General features: G+C 38.3%; 1 long non-coding RNA gene across 1 annotated transcript; it reads left to right on the top strand.

Moving 5' to 3' along the window:
• The first annotated feature begins 240 nt into the window (after nucleotides 1–240).
• Nucleotides 241–7,310, top strand: LOC121921374. Its single transcript, XR_006101927.1, has 3 exons — nucleotides 241–542; nucleotides 6,525–6,600; nucleotides 7,225–7,310. It is a non-coding gene; the product is annotated as an uncharacterized LOC121921374 (long non-coding RNA).
• Nucleotides 7,311–7,789: the final 479 nt, after the last annotated feature.

Here is a 7,789-nt window from a genome sequence, read left to right as displayed (position 1 = left end):
GTGTGAACTGTTTCATTTAGGTAAGTTTAAACAGTTTTAATTAAAAAATATTCACACACATACACACATACATATGTGTGTGCCAAACCAATTTCTTTTCCTGAAGCAGCACACTAAGATGAGATCTATCATGGACAATAAACATGACATTTAATTGTTGTCTTTGATGACTATCAGCAAGTTCATCTTTAGCTACAGTGTAACACCCGGTATTTTTTTTCCTTTTCATGCAGACAATTAAACACCAATTTGCTGGGACAAAATTACAGACATAGGAATTAGTTCATGCTCCAGTGATTCTTCATTAATACATGCAGCCTTCATTGGCATTTGCAAAGGAATGTGAAGGACGGAAAACTAATAGGCAGGCTTTGTAACCAACTTGCCCTGCTGCCAGCCCTTGGAGCATCTTTCAAGTCATCACACTTGGCTACTCTCTCAAATGGCATCTCATGTGTGCACACTTCACCATGAAAAGTCAAAGTGGAGAGCACCAGAAGTATATTTTTGCATTTGAGATGAAACAAATTTAGGGAGAAAATGTAAGTAGAAGATCAATCTCATGATAATTTTTGAAAGCCAGCTTTTTAGAGTGGAAATGGAATAAATAAATAGTAGTTTAACAAAAGAGCAGACAATTTATATTGTGGTTTGAGAAAAATGCTCAGTGTGTTTCAGAGAGATGAGAGCTGGAATTCATTATAGGATTTACATTTGCATAAGTGGACTTATGTATATCGAAATAGAATTGAACAGTTTTGCAATGTTCATAGTCATCAAGGGCCTGCTATGACATTGTTAAGAGCCCTGGTGGCGCAGTGGTTAAATGCCTGTACTGCAGCCACTCACTCACAAATCATAAGGTTGCGAGTTCAATACCAACAAAAGGGCTCAAGCTCAACTCAGGCTTGCATCCTTCTGAGGTCGCTCAAATGAGTACCCAGATTGTTGGGGGCAATTAGCTTACACTTTGTAAACTGCTTAGGGAGTGCTTAAGTGCACTGATAAGCAGTATAGAAATGTACTTGCTATTGCATTTGCATGTAATGGAGCCGGTGAAGTGCACTGAGGGTGATGTGTAGTGGATACCAATGCACATCAGGTGCTCCAAGTGCTCATGTAGACAACAGCTAGGAAAAGTCAATGTGCATTGATAGACGCCAATGCTCATTGAACGGTCTTGCCAGTGCTCTGATACACATCTTCACAGTTCACTAGGAGGATTCTATAGCAGATCTGCTACATATATGTGTGTAAAAATATGCATTATAGACCATGATACAGAAACATGGCCGAGCATTTCATCTCTCTACAGTAAGCCAATGCATTTATCACTCTGTCATTATAGCTTTTCTGTAAAAGATGGATGTCCTGACCAAATACAGCTCCCTAGACATGCGTAATCAACTTCTATACATATATTAAACCCAATATAAAAACAAATCCACTACATTCAGTTTGCTTCTAAGGGTTAGATGAAGTCTATGTGTACAGTATTCTTCGAAAGTTAAAATTATATTCTACAACATTTTGAGACCAGTAGCAAGATTCAGTTGCCCTTCTGCTTCTTCCCAACCAAACTACTAATCTGTGGGGAGATGATTAATTTGAATGTTTCCTATGCATAATTACATGTGCGCTTGATGTACTGCTTTAAGAAACAGTGAATGTCTAGTTCAGTTGTATAAACTGATCTTTGACCATTATGTTTTACCAATTCACCCTCGCAGGAACAACTATCTATAATTTCACTCATTCTAAAACTGTCTCAGTATAGCTATTGAGGGACGGAGGCATGAGAACATTACCTCAAACAGTCAGCCCTCCTTTTCCACAGATTTTTATTCCACAGATTCAAGCATCTATGGCTTGTAAATATTTTTTAAAAAGTATAAATTCCAAATAGCTTATCTTGATTTTCCATTTCCTGTAAGGGACACAATTTTGCTATACCATTGCATTTAATAGAACTTAAGCATCCACGAATTTTATTATCCACAGAGGGTCCTGGAACCAAATCTCAGCCGATAACAAGGACCCACTGTAATTAGAATTCTGCTTCCCCAATGCCATTTCCCTTTAGTCCTCAAACTTCTGTCATTGCATTAACTTAAAACTTCAGTCAAACATTTAGAAATAGAGCTTTGGGAAGTCAATAAAAGAAGCAAGCAAAGGTGCCAAGGAAATGCTAATACAGCAAATATTAAGAGTTCTAGATGAAAATGATTTTCATCATCTCTCTCCTCCCTCCACAGTAACATCCCTGCCCTCAGCATGCACTCTATAACCTCTTGGAGCATGCCAGCAGTAGCAGTTTTAGCACTCTGTTGAGTTTAGGTGCATGGAGATATTTAAATCCTGGAACAGAAGGATATACTTGAGGAAACTGAATAATATTGACACTTGTCTGACATTTTGATTGTACACCTTGAGGAGAATGACCTGGTACTCAAAAGTTTTGTGTTTGGAATTGTTTCATGGTTTCCTTGAACATTTGACATGGCTGAGAGTTTTGACCTGAGAGCTGACAGTTATTGATCTAAGATGTTAGAAAGATAAGTATGGAGAGGTGCTTCAGACCTAAACAAAACTGATAGAGCTAGGAGATGGGTTAACAGGAAAGTAAGAAAATGAACACTAAAGGCTGGTGGGACTTACATATTCTATAAAATGATTGAATCACATCTTTTTTTTCTTTGTGCAGATGATGTACATCTGCTGAATATGGCCTTTTCCCTTTCAGACTTGCAAAGGACCCTTCAATTTCTGTATATTAGGAGGTTGGGTAAGGAAGACCTAGTGAGGTTGGTCAACTTTGAGATGGAGAATGCAGCCTGGATAGGGTGACTTAGGGACCCAAAAGATGGCCCAGAAAAGCTGGCTTCCAGATGGCTTGGGGGGTGTAATTTTGATGTTGCATGCCCAGAAGCCTCCTGTTCAGATGGGGGGGGGGGTCTTCAAGCCACTCCAGGGGTGTAGTGTTTTGACTAGAGTGCCCAGAAGCCACCTGGGATTGTGCTGGGGCTGCCTAAGGCAGCTCTTTACCAGTCCCAAAAAGGAGCAGATCTTTTCCACTCCTATTTGGGCTGGCAGCAGAGTGGATAGGGGCTGGGGCATGTGCTTGCCTTGGTTCTGGGATGGTCCCAAATTGCCCTTTGGGAGCAGTCTGTTTCATCCCTTAGATTATTACACATCACTGAGCACCCTGAAACAGCTTTTGTTATGGGAATGATGTCTTTTCCAAATTTTTTAGAGGCAACTATATAGGGATGGTGGACAAAATAGCCCTTCTGAGCTGTTATTTGGAACAAGGGTTGTGTCCCTTCCCCCTTTTGCTTTGGAGTCTATTATACAAAGTAAAGTTTGGTTTGCTGTCAAATGGGACACTCGAGATTATAGTCAGCCCTCAGTATCTGTGGATTTGCCATCTGCGGATTCAAGCATCCATGGATGGCAAGCCTGCGTTGTCCCTAATGGTGGCATGTGCAGGTGACTGTGCTGCCATTAAATTCCATTGTCCCTCATGTGGCCATGCCACCACTGGGGACAACAGGGGCTGGCTCTCATGTATGGGTGTAAACCAGCTTTCCTTATTGGGTTTGAACTTCATGGATGTTCCTTCCATGAGGAAAACAAAGGACAGGAAAACAAAGAGGCTAGCTAATTACCTGAGAGAAGGACAAAGTAACATCTTTAGGAAAGAAGGAAACAAACACCTTCAGTCAGTACACAGACTAAGAAAAATTTATAGACTAAGAAGTACATAGACTATAGAAAGGTGACACAAAAGAACATGAGAAATTAATAATTAACTCCTCTAAGACTAAGATTCTTACTTTTACTCACCGCCCCAAATTGAGACAATGGACACTTGATAGACAACACATAGAGCAGGTTAAGACTTTCAAACATCTAGGGATTGTATTTCATACCTCTGGTAGGAGAACAGTCTATTCAGAACTTGTCATCAGTAACGCCCAAAGAACCATAACAGCTATTCTAAGATTTTTTTTCACTAAAGGTGCTCAGTTTATTCCAGCCGCAATCAAACTGTTTAATGCCAAGGTTCGCCCTCAACTTCTATACGGAGCCCAACTGGGACCATATAGTAACATCAATGTAATTGAACATGTGCAAACTAAGTTCCTTAGGAGAATCTTTCAGGTCGCCCATTGTGTTCTGAATGCTGTTCTTAGAAGGGAGGCTGGGACTATTAAAATAGAATCTAGTCTGTGGATCAGTATACTTACCTATTGGCAAAAATTACATAAAACTTCTGGAGGTTTGACAAATTTAATTTTTCTGGATTCTTTTAAATCTTCTTGGGAAATTTCTCTTCTCAAGAAATTAAATGAGCTAGGTCTCAACAAAAATGAAATTCTAAAGCTTGACACCGATCGAGCTAAATCTATTATTAAACAAAAAATCCTAGAAGTAGAAAGAAACATGGACTTTGCTTCCCTCCCACAATATGCCATGTTCAGTGCTCAAGCTTTGGTCCCCTCCCCAGCTCCATATCTGTTCCATGTTACCCTCCCGAAGTTTAGAAGGGCTTTAACTCTGGCATGTTTCAATGTGTTGCCCATGGCCATGTTGGAAGGTAGATTAAAAAAAACACCTTTTGAACTTCGTTTTTGCCCATGTGATTCGGGCGCTGTTGAAATCAATGAGCATGTTCTCCTTTATTGTCACTTCTATAGAGATATTCGTCACCAACTGATTAGCCCACTACTGAGTAAATTCCCAGATAAAACTGACTCCTTTTATTTACGCCTCCTATTGGATAACAATGATTCTACAGTATCCCATAAGGTGGCTAAATTTTGTTACATTGTTTGTAAACTGCGCCCTCAATTGACATATAGTCATTTTATTACCATGTAGAAAGATCTGTTTGGATATTGTATAGGTATAGTCTATTATCAGTTTATATTTTAACCTGTTACTGTTGTACTGATACGCTGTTTTTGTGTGGTTTTGTTTTATACTGGTCAAAGACCAAATAAATTTTATTACATATTACAAAAGAACATGCATTATCTAGGCTCTACTCTCTCACTTATCACTTTATGCAAGCATTGATGTCTCCTTGCTCCTAACACAAGTATGGCTGCAATAGTAAAAAAGAAAAAGAGAGAAAGGAAAGAAAAGAAAAGAAAAAAGCATTATTTTTAAAGCAAGATTTAACAGTACATTTTTAAAAATACGTACAAAAATGTTCAGTTGAGAATCTTAGAAACTGAAGAGGAGCCTGATTATTTCATGGTTTAAGTGCTGGTGTCACATACAAATGTGTACTGAATTCTGTAGTGTTAAAACAAGCTGATGCAGGGCACAATGAGAAATTCATTTGTTTCCCTAACAATGCAGTTTATTCCCATCCCCACAGAAAAAGCTGATTATTTTTATGAGTACCAAGAATGCTATCTTTCACAGGCTTTCAAGCCAAGAGCAGCCAATTAGCAGTAGAAATCTGGGCCAGAATTTTGGCAGACCTCCAGAAGAAGAGAATGCTAGGAGGGAAAACTCTTGTCTGTCTATATGCTTTCTATTGATGCTTGGAACAGTGGATCCCTGTGCATTTAGAGATGCAGCCTGTACTTTTCAGTATCTTGCTTTTTCTTAGCAAAGACTCAGTATACGCAGAAGGAGAAACTTGGCTATGTAACATGTACATTGGATGCCCGTTGGCTTAAAATTCATATTTGTTAACATTATACTGAGAGGAAAGATGTGTGAATTGCTCTTCTGTACAGTTCAGATGGCCAAGGCACAAGCTATTGGTGTTTATTTGTTGAAACATTGATCCAAATATATGACAAGAAAAATAGGATACACATATAATTACATTCTGCTTCTGTGGCCTTTTATTGATGTTCAGTTCCAATATGAAAGCACAGGATATAATTAAAATGTGTTCATTTTGTGTAATAATCCGTGTATAGTATATATACAAATGACTGCCAAAAACAAAATAAAACAAAACTGAGAAAAACTTGAATATAACATAAATATAAAATTTTGAATTACAAAGCTGATTTTACAGTAAATTGTTGTTGAGAAATAATGACTATGCTTGTTGAAAATATTCTCAGTAACCCGATGGGGAGAAGTGTGTGTTTTATTCCCTGGGGAGTTTTCATGCTGCTATCGATTTAATGAAGTTGTTGAACTCTAATCAGTTTGTTGGGGAAAAGAAGTGACACTTTACAACTACAGTGAGCTTTGTCTCTTATGATCCCACTCATGCCTCTGTTGTTATGATTATTCATAAGCTATCGTTTCACACTGTTTAGTGTAATGAGAAATGAAAACACTGAACAATGTCTAGGATAGCCTCAAGGTTCCATACACCACCCATTTGCTGATTTCCTCCTGGTTTAATTATCCTTCTAAGTGTGTGTTTGTGTGTATGCCCATTTGTGTGTGTTTATCCTTTTGCAGTTCATATTGTAATAGCTAGTGGCTGTTAACCATAAGATCTGACAGATGTTATTACTAGTTACTGTTGTTGTGATCCACAGAGCTTGCTCAAGAAACTCTGCTGCTTGAGGCAAAGGTCAAGATGGTCATCCCTTCATTACAGAAGCAGATCGGATGGTAATCGTATCTTATTTCAGCACTAGTGTTGGGTGAACATCAAGAAGGTAGCACACTAGGTCTGATGTCATAGAAGGGACATGTGGCCCATACAATTCTCTCCTTCTACATCTCTCTCCAGTGGCGCTAAGAGGTTGGTCCTTGTCACCATTCAATGAAATCAAAGTATTAGCCACCTGAGGCTGCTACTTCACCTTATATGATGATATGGTTGTCGGTCATGCACTGGCAGTCTTCAGTTCAGAAACACAAGTTTCAAGAACAGTCAGGAAACTTTATTTAAAGAATTATAGCTGTTCACAGCATAAATGATACTGTCAAGACTAAGGCAGTTTTGCTTACAGAGTATGTTAAAAGCTTTATTTTTAATAGCATTTTTGTTGGTTTTTTATTTTAGTTTATAGCAATTCAAACAGCTTTGCCTCCTCACACCCATCACTCAACCAAACCAATCCTGTTTCCAGGACAGCCCCTCTTTTCCATCCCATGCCAAGCATTCCCATTGGTTTAACATTAACAGTTCAAAGTGCATTTTCTCTCACCTGACATCTGCTCATTACCCAACTTCCCAACATATAATTCAGTCTCTTTCGTCACCATATAAATAATATTTTTCCTTTTCAGGAAGAACTTATCACACGGCATCAGCAATGGAAAAGCATTAAGATTGGGAATCATTGACAGGTTTTGCTGATCAATGAGAAGAAACACTTCAGAAATGGATGCACTACAGACCCAGCTACTGGGCAGACACAGTATCATGTGATAAGGTACAATCATAGGCAATAATAACTTTCTCTAATTCCTCTTTTCAGTCTTTGTGTGATAAAGTATTTATGAGACTAGATCCTCACTTTAGTGAACACTACTTGCATTCCGCCTCTAAATCTGAGCTCTCTTCCTTAGTATCAGAGTTAGTAGTACCATATGGAATATCCTGATACGTCTTTAACATTCTTGTTCACTATTCCATCATTAACTTTATAACAGTTTGAACAAACATTTTGTTATGCTGTTCATCTTAATAAATCTCTTGCCTCCTTTCCACCACTTTGATGAAGAAATTCATGAATCCTACTGAAGAAACTAATATATTCAAGTAACATCTTTAAACAGTTGGCTAGTTATTAATTTTTAGCAGACCTTTAAAAGGCAAAGGAGAAATTGTAACCACCATCACCACTGTTGT

This window comes from Sceloporus undulatus, chromosome 2 (assembly GCF_019175285.1).
Source record: "Sceloporus undulatus isolate JIND9_A2432 ecotype Alabama chromosome 2, SceUnd_v1.1, whole genome shotgun sequence".
In the NCBI taxonomy this organism is placed as follows: Eukaryota; Metazoa; Chordata; class Lepidosauria; order Squamata; family Phrynosomatidae; genus Sceloporus; species Sceloporus undulatus.
This window is presented reverse-complemented; position numbering and strand designations above follow the sequence as displayed.